The sequence below is a fragment of the Citrus clementina genome, unplaced genomic scaffold (genome assembly GCF_000493195.1).
Source record: "Citrus clementina cultivar Clemenules unplaced genomic scaffold, Citrus_clementina_v1.0 scaffold_3, whole genome shotgun sequence".
Classification (NCBI taxonomy): Eukaryota; Viridiplantae; Streptophyta; class Magnoliopsida; order Sapindales; family Rutaceae; genus Citrus; species Citrus x clementina.
Window position 1 is genome coordinate 38,151,820 of NW_006262339.1, and position 19,898 is coordinate 38,171,717.

Here is a 19,898-nt window from a genome sequence, read left to right on the forward strand (position 1 = left end):
TCTACTAATTAAGGGATATGTGCCTTGGAGTGGGACACACTCACCTCTATATTTATTTAGTTATCCCATCTTTAATCACGCGATGCTTTTATGTTCCATTATCCAATTATCAATTATTATTTGACAATAATGCAAAATTAATGTTCTTCAAGAAGCATCTTTTCGATTGATTTTGTTCATGTCTAAGAAACTACAGTAACCTGCTACAGTGAAATTTTTCCTAAATTTTTAGTTTGACCTCAAAACTTTATAAAACTGTAGTATGGCCCAAAACGTTATGAAACTTTGCAAATAGGTCCAATTTCAGAATTTCTAAATAATGCTTCGTTAATCCCAAAAATTTTTAAAATTATGATTTTGCCCAAATTTTGTGAAATTATAGAATGATCCAAAAACATTTAAATAGTTTCAAATAGGTCCAAATCTGAAATTTAAAATACTATCAAAGATTTTAAAATTACTTTCATTTTAGTCCAAAATGCTTTAATTCCATAACATCATTTTCTTATTATAAAAGTACAATTTATAAATCTTTACTTAATAAATACATGTGGTTTGTTATCATCAAAATCAATATTTATAGCCATATAGACTAACAATCTCCCCCTTTTTGATGATGACAAAGCACATTCAAATTTAATCTAGTTATGAAAAGCTCCCCCTTAATCAATGCAAGTTAAAAAATGATTTGAAAATTATTTAACAAAAACTCCCCCTCCATACATGCTCCTCCTAGATACATGCATATTTTCATAACACATATTAAATCATTCTCCCCCTTCATCATAAAAAATAATAAAGGCTCCCCCTATCAATCATCAAAATCGCAACATAAGCACATTAGTAAAAAAAAATATCCATAAGCATAAGAAAATCCATATAATCCATAATGATCAATCAAAACAAATCCATAACATCCAACATAAATAGTCACAACAAATCCATATCATCCAAAACAAATGCATAAACCGAAAAACATAATAACCATCCATAGAGTCGAAAATAAAAGAACACACAATGCAGTAAATGAAATGTAGGTGTGTCCAAGTACAAGCATAAGATACTACTCAGGTGGTGAGGATGGAGGTGAAGGAGGTGAAAACGGATATGGAATGCCGAAGTGCTCGAAGATGAGGAGCTGTCCATGAATGAGCTGTTGCTGCAGCTGCCGTTGCTGCTGCTGCTCCTGCTGAAGCTCAGTCTGCCGCACCGAAAGCGTCCGCACCTCATCCATAAGCTGCTGAAGAGTAACATCTCCAGAGATAGGAGGCCGTGGAGGTGATGAAACGGATGCAGATGCACTAGGAGCCGAAGCAACCATAGAAGAAACTCGGCGTCTACGCTGCCCTCGAAAAGAGAGTGAGAATACTGGAAGCTGATCGGCTGGAATCACAGCATTAAGTGGTCGATCATCACTTGGGGCTAGAAAGGTAAACTTGTTATCGCTGTATTTGACCCAAGTGCCATCCTTCCACTCAAAGCCTAATCCAACAATAACCTCATCCCCAATACCCTTGGACGGCCTACAAGATGGTTCTAGAATCGGCACTTTAAAGAATTTAAGAATTCGGGTAATGAAGTGACCATAAGGAAGAGAGCGGGTAATCAAGGCAGGAATGCTCAACATGGTGTAGATGATTGAATAGCCCAAGTCAACCGGGCGACCTCTGAGAATACAGTCAATCATGGCCACATCCATGTGAGAAACCTCATCCAAATGTCCTGATCTAGGAAGTACAATGGACTGGATGATACGAAGCAAAAAATGAGTTTGAAGACAAAGACACTGAGTACGGAAATGAATGGTACAGTCTTCAACAGAAAGATCACTCCGCCGACAAATATTACGAACGACATCAACATGAACATAGTCATCAATATCAGGAGGTTTCCTAAGAGAAAAAATGTCCAGGCCATCATCGGAAGATCCTAGGATGGAGTTCAACTCCGAATCATCAAATTCAATCAAAACTCCTCCAACTTTGGTGATTACTCGATTCTCTTTCTCCGCGGAACAATCCATATTCGAGTAAAATACTTTCACCAAGTCGGGATACACATTCTCCTCAATCAACAATGCATCAATCCAACCAACATCTCCCAACAATTGAAATAGATTTCTATGACTAATCTGGAGAGTATGCAAAACATCCGGTAAAATAAAGAAAGTGTTGAGTACCTCACGAGTCCGAAAGTTTTTTTGGAACCTTTTGATCAAGTGTTGCTTGTTCTGAAAATGAATGGACTCAAAGGTGGATTGACTAGAGGTGCCCCTTGTTTCCTGTGGCTGTGTGGATGGTTGAACCGGTTCTTTGCCTTTTCTTCGAACCGGCCGAGAGCTTGACATTTAGATTTGGTTGATTTTGAGTTAAAAAGGATAAGGAGAATGATGATAATGAAGATTGAAAGTGATTTGAAGAAACAAATTGGATCAAAAACGACTTGAGAGTGAGAAATCTAGAGAGAGAAAAATCAGCTCAAAACCTAGGTTGAAATTCGGATCTAGAGTTTTGGATGTTGAAAATGGAGTTTAAAGATGGTTTTGAGTGAATTAAGTGATGGAGATTAGAATTTATGGACTGATTTGCATAAAAAAATGAGTAGAAATGGTGGATTTTGGAGTGAAATCAAGAGATGAGAAATTGGCTTTTAGAGAGAGAACAAGAAACGGAAGACCGAATGAGGAGAAGATGATGAACAGCTGAAATAAACCACGAATCCGGCTTGTCGGATTTACTAACCGGCTTGCCGGATTTACTAACCGGCTTGCCGATTAATGGGCAGTAACTCACAATTCCACAAACGGCTTGCCGGTTAGCTCGGGAAACAGAAAATCCAGAAATCTGGTTCTTGGGCAGAGAGTTGAAAGCCGAAAACGGCTTTCCAAATTTAGAATCCGGTAGACCGGATATGGACCCGAGAGCAGCAAGAGGGAATTCGGCTTGCCGGTTTCCTTAACCGGCTGGCCGGTTTCGAGAGCCTCCAAAAATCTAGTTTTTCGGATTGTCTTGAACCGGAAATCCGGTTTTGTTCCAGCTAATTTCCAAAGCGAATTCGGCTTTCCGGTTTTGATAACTGGTAGACCAGTTGTGAGGCAGAGATGAAGCTTAGCAAATCCGGTTTTTCGGATTGAAAATCTGGTTGTCCGAATGTTGTCCCGAGAGCAACCAAAGATAATCCGATTTTCCGGATTGTGAATCCGGTTATCCGGAATTTGTCCCGAGAGAGATCAATAAGAAAGAATGTTTTTCCGGATGAATGGAAAGGAAATATTTGCTAGCTCTTATACTTGTGCTACACACACCATTTCATTTTCGGTCTTAAAAATTGATTAATTTTAAATAATTTTGAGATTTAAAACTTTTCAATAAGTCATTTAATGCATGAAACACAAAATCATAAAATCATAAATTTACAAGCATATCAAGTTATCTAATTCATAAAGCATAAATTCATATGATAACAAACATATCAAGCCATGTAGTAAAACATGAATTAAGATTCAACATTCATCATTCCAAGCTCATGTCTTATCTTTATAAAATGTTCTTCGCTAAGAGGTTTTGTAAAGATATCCGCAAGTTGATTTTCAGTAGAAACAAATTTAATTACGACATCTTCTTTTTTAACATGATCTCTAAGGAAATGATGTCTAATTTCTATATGCTTAGTCCTAGAATGTTGAATAGGATTCTTGGAAAGATTTATAGCACTAGTATTGTCACATAAGATAGGTATTTGATCAAGTTTAATACCATAGTCTCTAAGGGTTTGTTTCATCCAAAGAATTTGTGCACAACAACTACCTGCGGCAATATATTCTGCTTCGGTGGTTGAAAGCGCAACCGAGTTTTGTTTCTTACTAAACCAAGAGACAAGAGAATGGCCTAGGAAGTGACATGTTCCACTAGTACTTTTTCTATCAACCTTATACCCAGCAAAATCGGCATCCGAATAACAAGTTAGATCAATATGAGTTCCTCTAGGATACCAAAGGCCAAGATTAATAGTGCCAATTAAATATCGAAAAATGCGTTTGACAGCAAGCATGTGAGACTCTTTAGGACAAGATTGAAATCTAGCACACAAGCAAATACTAAACATAATATCAGGCCTACTAGCAGTCAAGTAGAGTAAGGATCCAATCATACATCGATATGTCTTGATATCAACTTCCTTACCTTTCTCATTTTTGTCCAGCTTGATGGTAGTACTCATAGGAGTGGTTTTTGCCGTTCCATTATCATAACCAAATCTTTTGAGTAGATCTTTCACGTATTTGGCTTGGTTTATGAAAATTCCTTCCTCGTTTTGTTTGATTTGAAGTCCAAGAAAGTACTTCAACTCTCCCATCATATTCATCTCAAACTCTTGGCTTATACATGATGAAAAATATTTACACAACAACTCATTAGTAGAACTAAAAATAATATCATCAACATAAATTTGAACAATAAGTATGTCTTGATTCTTATGCTTAATAAAAAGAGTTGTGTCCGCTTTTCCCATCGAAAAATCGTTATCCAACAAGAAGTTTTTAAGCCTACCATACCAAGCTCTAGGTGCTTGTTTTAAACCATACAAAGCCTTGGATAACTTATACACATGATTTGGAAATTTTTCATTTTCAAAGCCAGGAGGTTGTTTCATATAAACTTCCTCCATAATATATCCATTTAAGAAAGCACTATTGACATCCATTTGATATAAAATAAAATCCTTATGACATGCATATGCTAACAACATCCTAATAGATTCTAACCTTGCTACAGGTGCAAAAGTTTCATCAAAGTCAATTCATTCTTCTTGGTTGTAACCTTGAGCCACTAATCTAGCTTTATTTCTTACAACCACACCGGATTCATCCATTTTGTTTCTAAATACCCATTTAGTACCTATAATGGATTAATGTTCTGGATTAGGAACTAACTCCCACACATTGTTTCTCTCAAATTGATTCAACTCCTCTTGCATTGCCATAATCCAAGATTCATCGTTTTCCGCATCCGCAAAGGATTTTGGTTCAATTTGAGAAATAAATGCAGCATGCTCACATGTGTTTCTAAGGGATGATCGAGTGGTAACACCTCGTGAGGGATCTCCTAAAATTACATCCTTAGGGTGAGAGGATACATACATTCACTCCTTGGGGAGTGTTTGTGAAGTACCTTCATTTTGCTCTGCATTTGTTTCTTCATGATGTTCTTCTTGAATTCCACGTGGAGCATCTTCTTGGTTGTCATTCGATGCTTCTTCTTGTTGTTCTTCTTCTGCATTATCGTCAACAACAACTTTCTCCGTAGAGGAGGGGTTAGACTCATCAAATGTAACATGCATAGATTCTTCCACAACTAAAGTTCTTTTATTATAAACTCTATAAGCTTTGCTTGAATTTGAATAACCAAGAAAAATGCCAACATCAGATTTTGGATCAAATTTACCAAGATTATCTTTTGTGTTCAAAACAAAACATTTGCATCCAAAAACTTTAAAATAGCCAATGTTGGGTTTTCTATCTTTCTAAAGCTTATATGGAGTTTTATTAAGATTAGGTCTAATCAACACCCGATTTAAAACATAACAAGCGGTGTTGACGGCTTCGGCCCAAAAATACTTAGGCAAAGAGTTTTCATTCAACATGGTCCTAACCATTTCTTGAATAGACCTATTCTTTCTCTCTACTACTCTATTTTGTTGTGGAGTCCTAGGTAATGAAAAATGATGTTCAATGCCAAGGTCATTACAAAAATTTTCAAATGCATGATTTTCAAATTCTCCACCATGATCACTTCTAATACAAGTAATAGAATAACCTTTTTCATTTTGAACATTTTTATAGATAATTCGAAATACATCAATGGCATCATCTTTATTAGCTAAGAACAATACCCATGTGTATCTAGAATAATCATCCACAATTACAAATGCATAATATTTGCCACTTAAACTAGCATATCTAGAAGGTCCAAATAAATCTATATGAAGCAATTGAAGTGGTTTTGAAGTAGAGATATGATTCTTGCTTTTGAAGGAAGTTTTGATTTGTTTTCCAAATTGGCATGCTTCACAAATTCTATCTTTTTGAAAACTGATTTTTGGAAGATCTTTAACTAAATCATTTTTCACGATTTTTGAAATCAAATCCATGCTTGCATGACCTAATCTTCTATGCCACAACTAGCCATCATCATGCAATGCGGAGAGACATTTATCATGTATTGATGCACAATCTATATTAATGATATAGACATTAACACATCTATTTCCTACAAACAAGACTTTCCCATCACATGCATTCTCAATAACACATTTTGATTCATCAAAGATAACTCTATATCCTTTATCGCATAATTGACTAATACTAAGCAAATTGTATTTCAAGTTTTCAACCAAACACACATTTTCAATGAGAGTAGAGGATACATTACCGAAATTTCCAATCCCTATGATTTTTCCTTTTGAATTATCTCCAAACGATACATCTCCACAATTTTCGATCTTAGTGAAACTTGAAAACCAAGAATAATTCCCTGTCATGTGTCTTGAACAACCGTTGTCCAAGTACCACTTATTCTTCTTCTTCTTCAAGCCCTGTAGAGAAAATCTCAAGTTTTAGGTACCCAAACCTTTTTGGGTCCTTGAGAGTTAGCAATGGTTCCTTTCGGAACCCAAACACATTTCACACCATAATATGCATTTCTCTTCACCTCACATCTATTTTTCATATGACCATCTTGATTGCAATAATGACATACAATTTGATTGTTAATAGATGTATTCTTCACAAAATAACTCTTGTAAAATTTTTGTTTCAAATTTGGTTTATAACCTATGCCACTTTTGTCAAATACACATTTTTGTGAGTTTAGCAAATTGTCCAATATCTTTTGCCAATTTGTGAACTTTAGCACAATTTCATTTAGTTCATTACTCTTCTTTTTAAGCATTTCATTCTCATTTTTCAAGTCATTCGTGTGTGACTCTAAGTGTTCATGTGAAGTGCTAGAATTCTCAAATGATGCAATATTCTCATGCAATGTTTTATTTTCTAATTCTAGGCATGTAATCTTTGCACTAAATGAATCATTTTCATTCTTAAGCTCTATCATCTTCTTTTTAAGACATATATTCTTTTTACCAATCTTCATTAGCTCATCATGCAAATCCTTAAAAGCATCATGCAATTCATCATATGTAGGAAGAACACTTACCTCATCAAGTTCATCACATGATTCTTCCCCAACGGCCATGAGAGCTAAGTTTGTCATTTCTTGTTGGTCATCATCATCACTTGTTTCCTCATAGCTATCATCCCATGTGGCCACCATAGCTTTCTTCTTGAGTTTGTTGAGAAGAGGACATTCCGGTCGTATGTGTCCGGGCTTCTTGCATTCATAGCAAGTGATTGACTCATTCTTCTCCTTCTTATTCTTGTAGCCTCTAAACTTTCTCTGCTCATTATTCTTCTTGTAAAATTTTCTGAATCTTCTAGCCAACATAGCCAACTCCTCATCATCCATTTCGCTTTCCTCATCACTCTCACGTTTTGAAGCCTTGAGAGCAATGTTTTTCTTCTTTTCCTCATGCCCTTTTTCAGCTGCCAAATCTTCTTCATATGAAATGAGAGAACCAATTAAATCATCAATAGGTAATACATTTAAATCCTTGGTTTCCTCAATGGCAGTCCTTTTTGGTCTTCATTCCTTAGGTAGTGACCTAATGATTTTCTTGACTTTTTCGCTATTTGAAAAAGTCTTCCCTAGGGCTCCTAGAGTGTTCACTATGTCCGTAAATCTAGTATACATAGAGTAAACATTTTCATTTTATTCCATTTGGAACAATTCATATTGTCGAGTGTACCTACTTATTTTAGATTCTTTCACTTGGTTTGTGCCTTCATAGACAACTTCAAGTTTGTGCCAAATCTCATTAGCACTTTTGCAGCTAGACACTATATGAAACTCTTTCTTATCTAGAGCACAAAACAAGGCATTCATGGCCTTGGAATTTAGAGAAGCTTTACTCTTTTCGAATTCATTCTAATCCCGTGAAGGTTTTGGAATATCTTCTCCGACTTCATTTTTAGTCAAAGGCATGAAAGGACCATCATTAACGATTTCCCAAATCTCATAATCTAAGGCTTGCAAGTAAATTCTCATCCTAATTTTCCAATATGGGTAATCGTTTCCATCAAAGTAAAGTGGTCTAGTGGTGGACTGCCCTTCCCTAAATGTGGAATCATTTTGAGTTGTTATTGATCTTTAACTCTAGATGGTTAAATCTAAATAAGAGCACCTTGCTCTGATACCAAATGAAATATAAGAGTGCAACCCAAGAGGGGGGGTGAATTGGAAATTTAAAAATTAACCTAGCAAATCCACACAACAAGCAATCTAATGCCTTAATAAAAATTGAAAGCAATAAGTTTAATAAAGGCACAATAATTAAAGAGTAAGGGAGAAGAGAAACAAACACACGAATTTTTACGTGGTTCGGCAATCCCCTCCTACGTCCACGCCTCCAAGCAATCCAAGCTTGAGGATTTCACTATCCAAGCCTTTCCGAGGCTTCAACCGATTACAATTGACTTCGAAGTATCAATAAACCTTTACAACAAATAGATTATCTCAAAATCTCTTCACTCAAGTGTCTCACACACTCAAACTGTTACAATTGAAATGAAGAAATGAAAGTTACAATGAAACTCACTCAATGAGTAGATATTAAAAAAAATGAAGAACAAGGAATGATTCAATGTTTTGTGTTTTGCAAGTTGAAAGCTCAAGATATCACGTGTGCCTTTTGTTTTTGCTTGTTGGAGAGATTCAAAATGAGTTGGATTTGAGTTCTTATAGTTTGAGCTCAAAAACTAGTCGTTACTCACATTCCAGGCGTATCCGGTTTGCCGTTTATGAAATCCGATAAGCCGAATTTATGTTACCGTTAAGGCAAAAATTTAAATTTTGCCTATCCGGCTTGCCGGTTACGAAATTCGGTAAGCCGTTTTCGTTCTGGATGCTTACTGCCCGTATCCGGATTTCTGATTTTCAGAATCCGGATAGCCGCTTGCTACAGTAACCTGCTACAGTGAAAATTTTCCCAAATTTTCGGTTTGACCCCAAAACTTTATAACATTGTAGTATGGCCCAAAACGTTATGAAACTTTACAAATAGGTCCAATTTCAGAATTTCTAAGTAATGCTTCGTTAATCCCAAAACTTTTTGAAATTATGATTTCGCCCAAACTTTGTGAAATTATAGAATGACCTAAAAATATTTAAATAATTTCAAATAGGTCCAAATCCGAAATTTAAAATACTATCAAAGATTTTAAAATTACTTTCATTTTAGTCCAAAATGCTTTAATTCCATAACATCATTTTCTTATTATAAAAGCACAATTCATAAATATTTACTTAATAAATACATGTGGTTTGTTATCATCAAAATCAATATTTATAGCCATATAGGCTAACAAAACCTTCATTTGATAGTTGGCAAGGCTCGTTGGCCAACTCTCGTAACACGTGCTAATAGAAGTTCATTATCAGTATATTTTTTCAGAGAATTCACTTGAAATGCTTCATGATCATGAATACCAATTAATAATAATAATAATAATAATAATAATAATAATAATAATAATAATAATAATAATAATAATAATAATAATAATAATAATAATAATTTAAATCTTCTATTAATGCTTCTTAATTTCTTTGAATTAAAGGTTTGCTAGGTTGAACATTGTGGGATTGTCTTTACAATCAGGAAAGGCAATGGTTAGTGACAATGCTCCTCTTCATTTTTTATAAGACTATTGCTCATGATATTTACAATTATACAATTATTGAGACCAATTTACATCAAATATTATATAGCACCACCCAGATTCTAACACTCTCTGATATTCAAAGGACGTCAACTCCAATTATGGGAGAAGACTGTCTTTACTCAATTTTTTAGGAAGAAAATTTAAATTAAACTTTAAACCCCCACAATGCATCTGTGGGGATTCAAACCACTTTCCTCATACTTGTGAGGGAGTGGCTCTAGCCACTGGGCCAAGCCTTAGTGATTTCAGTGATCCTCTTCGTTTTATTAATAAATCAGCAGCTTTGTGAGGTATCACTCTTATTGTGATTCTAATCATAATCTTCTAATAATTAATATTGAGAGATTGATACTTTCCCTTTTACAGTTGTCGAAACTCTAACACATAAAAAAAATAATTATCTTCTAATTATAATGGTTATTTAGCGTCAGCCCCCACATGTTTCGACCATTTGTGCCGCACACCCACAAGTTTCCACCATTTGCGCCGCATACCCATTGCCGTTAAAAAAAAACTCTTTTTTGTTACAATGTCGTTTGTGATTTTGAGAAATGACGAAATTGCCCTCATTTTTTAATGAAGAAGGTAATTTTTTTTTTTAAAAAAATTCCATATCAATTTTGTCTCATGAAAATTTATTGTTATGATGTTTTTGCCCTTAAATAACAATTTAATTATAGTACATATGTGGCTTGAGATGAGCACATTACAAGTATAAGTAAAGCATATGCAGATGTGCATTGTAATAACTATATGCAGGCAGAACAAGTCATTCATTTACAGTTCTTTTGCAATGGTAACATAACCACATGCCACGTTTTTTCAGAGCATAGCCTTTCACTATCAATCTTGCACGATACTGCTCCACTTGGTTATTATCATCACGTTTGATCTTGTAGACCCATTTGTTTCTAATGGTTTTTCTTCCACGTAGTAGTGGTACAAGTTTTCATGTCTTATTCTTATGTAGAGCCTCAATTTCTTCCAGCATTACTGGCATCTATAAAGTTTCATGGAAAGTTGATGGCTCTCCATCTTATGTTAGAAAATAGTATACAACATTGATCTTTGTGATATAATCCGAGTGTCATACTAGTGCTTATCTCTCACGAGTTGACTGACGATTTTCTGGTGCCTCAAACTCAATTGGTACTTGTTCTTTATGCTCTGGTGCTACTTTAGAAGAATCTGAATCTTCATTTTCTAGATTATTTTAGATATATATCGGTACAATCTCTGAATTTTCTTTTACAATGCTATCATCTTCATATCTTCTTTGCATTTGATCTTCTACAAAGATAACATCTCTACTAATGAAAATCTTGTGGGTTGTGGGATCCCACAGACGATACCCCTTTACTCTATCAGTATATCCCAAGAACATACACCTCCTGTATTTAGGATCAAGCTTTGTTATTTCTTAGGCATTGTACATTATGTACACAAGACATCAAAATGCATGTAAATGAGAGTAATCAACTGGCTTTTCAGTCCATATCTCTATTGGAGTCTTCAACCCAATTGTTGTGTGTTGGGTATAAATTCAAATGTTATTGATGTTTATGTCAGATCTTAGGCAATCTCATTGTATAGCATATAAGAGAGTACTGAGGTATCTTAAGAACACTATGAATATGCATATGAAATTTATCAGTGTATTTTTATCTTGTGGCATACATAGGTATAAATTGGGCCAGTGATCCAGATGATAGAAGATCAATAAGTGGCTATTTTGTGTTTTTAGGAGATAACTTGATTGCATAGAGTTCAAGAAAATAAGGCAAGGTGATCTAATTAAGGTAGATCTTTATGTCATCGGAGACAAGGTGATTAGAGGAGAATTGTGGAAAAAATTTGTTGCTTGATTGGGACCAAATTGCAGGTGTTATGACCAAACCATTACCTTACTCCAAGTTCAGCTGTTTTAGGAGCAAACTGAATGTCCTTGAAGATACCTTGAATATGAGAGAGGATGTTGAAAGTTGCAGTTGTGGAAAGTCAACAGTTGACTTTGAAGCCAAGTTGGCATACCACCTGAGTTATTCCTATCTACAGCCAGCTGACATGGGAAATGAGCTCGACTTATTGAGCTGGCAAAATGGTTATGCTGAAGAATATCAGCACATGAGCATAGAAGGATGACATTACAAGAAGCTTTGCAATGATTGGCTAGTGAAGCACAACAACATTCTTAACAATCTTTGTCATCTTATACTGTTTTAGCTTGCAATTGATTATCTTGTGGGAACTGGAATGAGCTTGACTTGATGAGGATTCAGTTCTGACCATTGAGTTAATTTTTTACTTAGTATTAAATCAAAAGTTATTAGGTAAAAAAATAAAAATAAAAAAATAAATCCTAATCATTGATTCAACACTGAATCCTATCAACCGTGACAACACAAGTGAACTTATTAAAATAAAAGATTTTGCAGTAAATCTTCAAAAACAAGAGAATTCATTAAAATAAAAGGAGAGCGTTACATGCAGGTAAGGGAATGCAGTAAACCTCCCCCTTCGTCACAATTATTGCAAAGAAAGAGACACAAACTCTGAAAAAAACCAAATAGCGACCATGAAATGCCGAGGCGCCTCACACCAGCTGAAACGATATAATACTTATTTGGAAATCCGCAACAAGTCATCCATTTATTAAATTCGTCGGCCTTTGGTACCAGGTTATGCTGAAGTGAAGGCCATGTGTTTGTTGTCCTCTAAGGGGATGGGCTGAAAAAGCAATGCAAAAGCTTCATCCATAGTCTCTTGGTTTTGAACACCATGCCCATCTCCATGTAGATACATAAAATGAGAAACCCTCACCAGATTCAATATGAATTCATTTGTGATTTGAGATAAGGGAGAATCTTTATTATTACTAGCTCTGGATACATCCATCATCACCTTCTTCCACATTTGTCTTATCAAATTCTTGATATGTTCACGAGCAGCTTCCTCTGAGGCACCAGTTTCATGCATGTAACACTGGATTGATTTAGAAACATCCCCCCTCTGTATCTCATCCTGATGAGTAATTGGAAAAAATAATACATAATCAATTCATTAACGGGAGAAATTCGATAAATTTAGATTTAGTGTTGATCTGCTGGACTATACGAAGTTTTCTAAAATGTCATGTCACGCATGTATTTATAATGTTAAAATTTAATTGTATTTTTATTTTCTTATCCGATAACTACTAATCACAATATATTTTAAAAAGATCAGTATAAAGTTCAGCTCATCACTAGGTAAATTATGTAAAAATGACTAGAGGAACTTAATGGAAGGTGGTGTAATAATATACCGATGAAGTTCCCAAATCATCGAGAAGACGGAAAATCCTAGATGACCATTGAATTACATCTGGATTACTTTCTAGATATTCCAATTCCTTCTCTACGATTGGATCTGTGGCAGAAAGGTACGCAGTAATTGTAATTAAAGGGCCTGCTATTGATAACGCAGCATTTTTCAAGTACTCTTCCAGTGTTGGGGCGTACTTATTGTGGTACCATTTGGCCTCCACCAAGAAGGCTTGTAATAAGCCTAGCCACTGATGCACATGACACAGGAAAATCCCAGTTACCATTTATTAATTTAAAGAGGATAGGATAAATCAAAGGAAGTGAACGGGAAGTACTGAATTTTTAATTCTGAGAAGCTGATCTGAGTCCTGTTGTTTGAGAATGTAATAAGCAACTTCACTAACAAAGTTGTAAAGCGCAAAGAAACATATTTTCATATAGTCCGGAAGCTGTTTTATAGCAAAATTGATGTCCCACCTGTAGAAAAGAAAACTCTTCATATATGCGTGTATGTATGTATTTACATGTGTGTGTGTGTGTGTTTGAGAATATATTGAGAAGTAGCTATCTAGCAGTTTAATTAATTAATTAGGTATAAGAATGTTTGCCAACAAACCTCTCCACAGCATTAGTGAACAGCTCAAGTTCGTCCAAAGTACCATAGATATCATAAATATCATCAATGACTGTAATCAGAGCTAGCGTGATCGTGAGCACTCTCCTGGAGTACGCGAACTGAGGCTCAAACACCATCCCCATGCCCCAGAAGAAGGAAGTTACCAATCTGCTCCTGGCAAAGCTCAATTTTTCTCCAAGACCTTTGTCTTTCCACCACCTTCATATTCACAGGCAAATGAAAAGCAACATTACAATACTATCACATGTATATATATATATAGAGAGAGAGAGAGAATCGTTCTCTGATGCAGACATTTGCACTTTAAAAAGTGAGGACTTAAGTCTTTACAGTTGTGTCGAAGTGCTATATAAAAGGGATTTACTGCACTGTAAAGGGCCTGAGTCCACACAAGCTAAGAACGACTATATCTGTACATATGATTAAATTGTGCAATTACTTAGGCGTTTGATAACATCAAGTCTTACCCTGAAATGTCTTTGAGTTCTTCCTGGTAAGTTGCTTGCAAAATGTTGAAGTCCAACTTAGCGAGCTCGAGTAATGCATGGTTCTTGTCCTTTCTTTTCTCATAAACATTAATGAACCACCTTGCCTCCAACCTTGGCATTCTCCAATGCAGTGGGAGCTCCAAGGCACGCCTGGCTTGCTCATTCAGGTCCTCATCATCCTTGTTGCTGTTCAGGCACTGTTTAAGATGTTTACTGGTGAATTGCCAGGCCTCCTCCATGATGCTTTCTCCTTCTAAACTACAATACGAGGCTTCATACAAGCGGAGTATTCCCTTGAAATCATTACAAATGAAACCCCCGTTCTTGTCTCTAAAGCTACTAAAAACCTCTGCATGCAGTACTCAACCAAATTAGAAAAATTGCATTATTTTGCATATAATATATATATAAAAGATATCGATCGATTTAAGTATTCAGATCATGCGTGCGTGACAAAGTAAGTGATGTAGTGAAACAAATGCATTCATTACCTTGAGATACATTATAACCATGTTGTCTGAGGAGTCTAAATTCAAGAGAGGTTGCATACAGATTTTCGTTCTTCCACTTATCATCCTTATTATTGTAGATATTGTGCAATATGTTCTTAATCTCAGTCTCAAAATGATAAGCCAATCCAAGTCTTTGCAAGTTCTCAATCAGCTCCAATTGATCCAGAGGCCTGTTGGTCACACTCACTTCGTTAATCATTGTCTTTACTTTTCCCTTCAGATTTTCTGCTTGTTTTTTGTAACTTTCGCCCTGCATGCACAATTTAATTCAGTTTGCTGATCAAATCACGCATATCTATGTATATGTATGTCTCAAATTCAAATTCAACTGATCAAAGGATTAATAGTAATTAATCAATACCGTAAAGTTGCAACTAAATGAGTGCAGAAAGTCATGGTCCCAAATTGAAGGTTGGTAGTTTCCTGATCTCCTAACAACTGCGGCAGTATCAGGCTGGGCGCTGGCAAAGCATTGGGCTGGCTTGTATTCACTCATTCTCGTGGTTGTTACTCTATTTGTTGCAAGCGGAGGACATAATTTGAAACCATTTACAGAGATGATAAACGTTGATGGAATAATGGAAGAAGACATAATTGGATGTAATGTATGTAAGCTTACTCTTTTTCTATTGCACTTAATAATCTGTGGTACGTCTTGGTGTCAGGTGCATGCATATAGATTTATAGGGAGAGGAAAAGTACGTACTGTTTGTGTTTACTGTTAATTTGTAATTTTATTTTATGAAAAGCACTTTGTATAAGTCTTAATAATACAAGGAAAATTATCATTGCACCACCTTTCTTTTACTTTATATTCATTCAACTACCATAAAATTCTAACATGTTATCTATGCCACCTTTCTTTTAAAATTTGTATCAATTAGTCACTTTTGCACCAACACCGTTAAATAATTTAAATAAAAAGATAATTTTACCCCTAAATAAATTAAAAGACCATTTTATCTTATAAAAGTTTGAAAAATAAAAAATTATAATTATAAAAATACTCCTAAATTTAAAAAAATAAATCCAAAATAGAGGTGCTCAGCTGATTTTTATTAAATTTAGATTTTACAAAATTTTAATAATTATTTTTATTAAAATTTTATAATTTTCAAAATTATAATAAAAAATAACTGAATTTATTTATTAAAAATTATAATTTTGCAAAATTTTATTAAAATAACTGAATTTATTTATTAAAAAATAAATATTCAAATAATTTTTATTCAAAATAAAAATTCAAATTTTTAGATTTATTTCTTTATTAAATGTAGGGGTATTTTTATAATTATAATTTTTATTTTCAAAGTTTTTACAAGATAAAATGATCTTATAATTTATTTAAAGGTAAAATTGTCATTTAATTTAAATTATTTAACGGTGTTAGTGCAAAAATGATTAATTGATACAAATTTCAAAAGAAAGGTGGTGCAGAGAACATATTAAAATTTTGTGGTGTTTAGATGAATATAACACAAAAAAGGTGGTGTAATGATAATTTCCTATAATACAAAAATATTACTTTCATAAAAAGTAGGTACCTATGAACGCTTGAATTTAGCTCTCTTACCATATTTTAGTATAGTTAATCTAAAAATTAGCTTGAATTTAGCTCTTTTACCATAATTTAGTATAGTTAATCTAAAAATTAACTCAAAAAATAAAGATCGTCCAAATATTATATACTTACCCAAATTCAATATTCAATGATATGATATGAGATATTTTCCCTAATTAACACCATCTTTCCTCGAGGAAACTATAACCTGCTAGCTCTAACGTGTTCAAATTTTGCACGCTAAAGTTGGTAATCCATCGATTCCCATGAGTCGTGCAACTGCTTCTATTCCTCTTTGGACTTTGTGAAATCATTGGATTAATTGTCAAAATCTTCGCTCTGAAATGTCTTTCAACTTTATTCATATACGGACAGAGTAATGGAGCCGTTGATTGTCTTGCATGCTAATTTGCTTTGCTTTGTCCAGATTTCACTTGATGGCAGAGTCATCTTCTAAAAGTTCAAAAATTTATTGCTCATGATGTGAGCGGATTTCCTGAATTTGAATTCAGTTAGATATCTTCTTCTTTTTCCTTTCTTATTTTTGTAAGCTTGTGTGCTATGGTAAAAGAGTGAAGACTCATTATGTCTCCTCCCCCGAATAACTTTGTACTCCACATTTTTTTTTTAATCTGTTTCTTCCCTGTTTGAAGCTGCCGCTTCTTCCTCAGCCTGCAGGCCGCGGCTTAGTCGCCGCTGCCTCTCCTTCCCGTCTCGGCCTGAAGCCGCAGGGCCGGCGGCTGTTATTGTCGCCGGCCAAAAGCTTGAAACATTACCCTTTTTTTTGTCTCTTGATGCGGAGGCGGAGGCCGCTGCTTTAATCTGAACAGCGGCTTGCTTGATGGCGAGGCCCAACGGCCACGCCTGGCCGGAACGCCGTTGGTGGCTTTTGCTTCCGCCGGTTGTAATGCTTTAAAAAACAATTATTATCCTTAAAAAAGAAACAACCACAATGGTTCTCAAATTTAATGATACAGATTGGAGAAAACCCAAAAAAAATTAATCAATAGTTAAAAATAAATTCAATTCTTAATTATTCAATATGAAGAGAGTCTGATACCACTTGTTAGAATAAAAAAAAAATAACTTTTAGTGAAAATTATCATTTATAACTTAGGAATATTCATGTTATATCACCAAGAATTAATAACAAATTATGCGGAAACGTATCTGAATTCATAACGCCGAATTGCTCTCTCGGGTTGTGTGGTTAGCTTTCCATATCAACACGTTCTCTTAGATAATTTTTTCCAGTTTTCTCTAGACTCTTTCTCTAATGATGGAATCCTAAAAATAATAGAAAGGTACATGTGACTTAGGGACCATAACTACTTATATAAATAACATTTTCATTTGTCCATCATATAATTAGAACATCATTGGGTCTTTACACATTAAAAATCTATATCCTATTAGATACATTAAAACTCATAATACCAAAAACCTTAATAGATCACATTTAATTGGAATTAACTCTACATGACAATCTGCAATATATAATTATTCACATATAAGCCTAACATTGGATTAAGAGTCCAACAATATCAGATTAAAAAAAATAATAATCTTCCACTTGTGCTATATGTATAACCTTATAATTATATTTTACAAAAATTGTATGAGTTTAACATTATTATCATTTCTAAAATGTATTTATAATCAATCTGGTCCATATATCATTGATTATTTCAATAAATCCCTCATTTAATTAAAACAAGATCATATGCTTATCTAATCGTTCACCTAGTGACAAATACACTGATGTGATTAGTGGTTGAAAAACTAAAAATAATAAAAGAAAACATCTAAACATGCATGAAGACAATTAAAACAAATCCAAGTAGATAATGTATATAGGTTGTGTCGTAAAATCAATTTATTCATTTCTTTTGTTTGTATTTTTTAATTTTATTGATTTTATTTCTTGCAATAACTTAGACAGCTTCAGAATTACTTATAATAATAGTAATTGTATTAATTTGATTCCCACATACTGATCTGCTATGTAACTCATTAATTAAGATGAGCTTGTAATAATACTTCAGTTTTTCTGTTAACAAACTCGCGGCATTTACATAAAATAATAATAATAATAATATTTTGCTTCCAATTGTAAGCTCACTTCTAAACAACTTCCTATTCATGATTAGGAGATTGTCAACTTTTTCCTCTATTGAAATCATTATATACAAATTATCTCCAACTATTTTCATAATACTGGATAATTTCCTTGACACTATAATTTTACAGTATTATCCTTATTTTTAAATATATTTTTATTTATATTAATTATAAATTAAATAAATCATATAACTTGAAATTAAAATAAAAAGATTTAATTACCGAAATAAGAAATATAAGTTTCGAAGTGAATAAAAAATTAACAGTAAGAAACATTTTTCTTATAATAAATATTATTTTATATTTTCAAAATGACTTATTTATCTCTTTTTTCTCTTAAAATTTTTTATGTTATGAATATTTTTAAATATTATAAAAATAATAAAAAAGTAATTGATATATAAAAATTTTAATAAGTAAAAACTGAAAATCTCTCATTACAATATTGATATGTTGTCTTATACAGCTTGTATATTTGTTTTGTAAATATGGTAATAAAAGAAAAATGAGTTTATTGGTTCATGCATTTAGATTGTTAGTACAGAAGATGATATCTATCGAGTCATTTACCTATTAATTGAAAAGTTTTGATGTGATTGGTATTATTACCTTGAGTTTTTAATTATTATTAAATTATTTGAGCATGTGATTTTACATGCATTTTAGTCACGTTATCAGCGATATATATAATCATTCTCAAGCGCATGCATTTTCAATTTTTTTAACGCGGATAAGTTGTTAAGTCATTAATTTAATACAATTATCTTTTAATGTATTATAAAATCATGCAGTTTAATGGTTTTAAAGTCTGACTCTATTAAATTCTGTGGCCTAAAAGTGTGTCTGTATAAAAAATAAAATAAAATACTAGAGAAGGACTGCATGTGTGTGTGTGCATGCAAAAAGATACCCTTATTTTTTTTAATTAAGATTCGCTATTAAATCATGCAGCTTAATACAATTAATTTTCAATACATTTTAAAATTGTGCAGTTTTATAACATTAAAAATTGACTTTATTAAACCTTACTGCTTAACAATGTGTCTATATGGAAAAAAAAAAAGAGGGCACCCGCACTAGAGAAATATCGTGTGTGTATTGTGTTAATTACCTGTCTTTTGTTTGCATGATGCTTAATTTATTTTCTGTATGCTTTTAATTTGACCATTTTCAAGAGCTAGTTGAGATTGAATTTTCATAATCAAATAAACCCTCTTTCCATTCGACAGAAAATAATATTGTTTACTTATTTTACAGAACAAAAATTAAAAGTAATTTTGCTTCTTAAAAATATGAATACGTCCCATTCAATAAGATTAATTGAGGGGAGTAGAATCTTCTCCTTATTTGAGTTGTCTTTTTTTTTTTTTTATAAATCTTGCGCTACATGTATTTTAGTTTAGTGCTAGTATATGATTAGAGTTCAACTACCTTTATTT

The 19,898-nt window shown here is 33.5% G+C and overlaps 1 pseudogene; it reads right to left on the reverse strand.

The window, feature by feature from the left end:
* Positions 1–12,487: 12,487 nt before the first annotated feature.
* LOC112099954 lies at positions 12,488–15,405 on the reverse strand (annotated as a pseudogene).
* Positions 15,406–19,898: the final 4,493 nt, after the last annotated feature.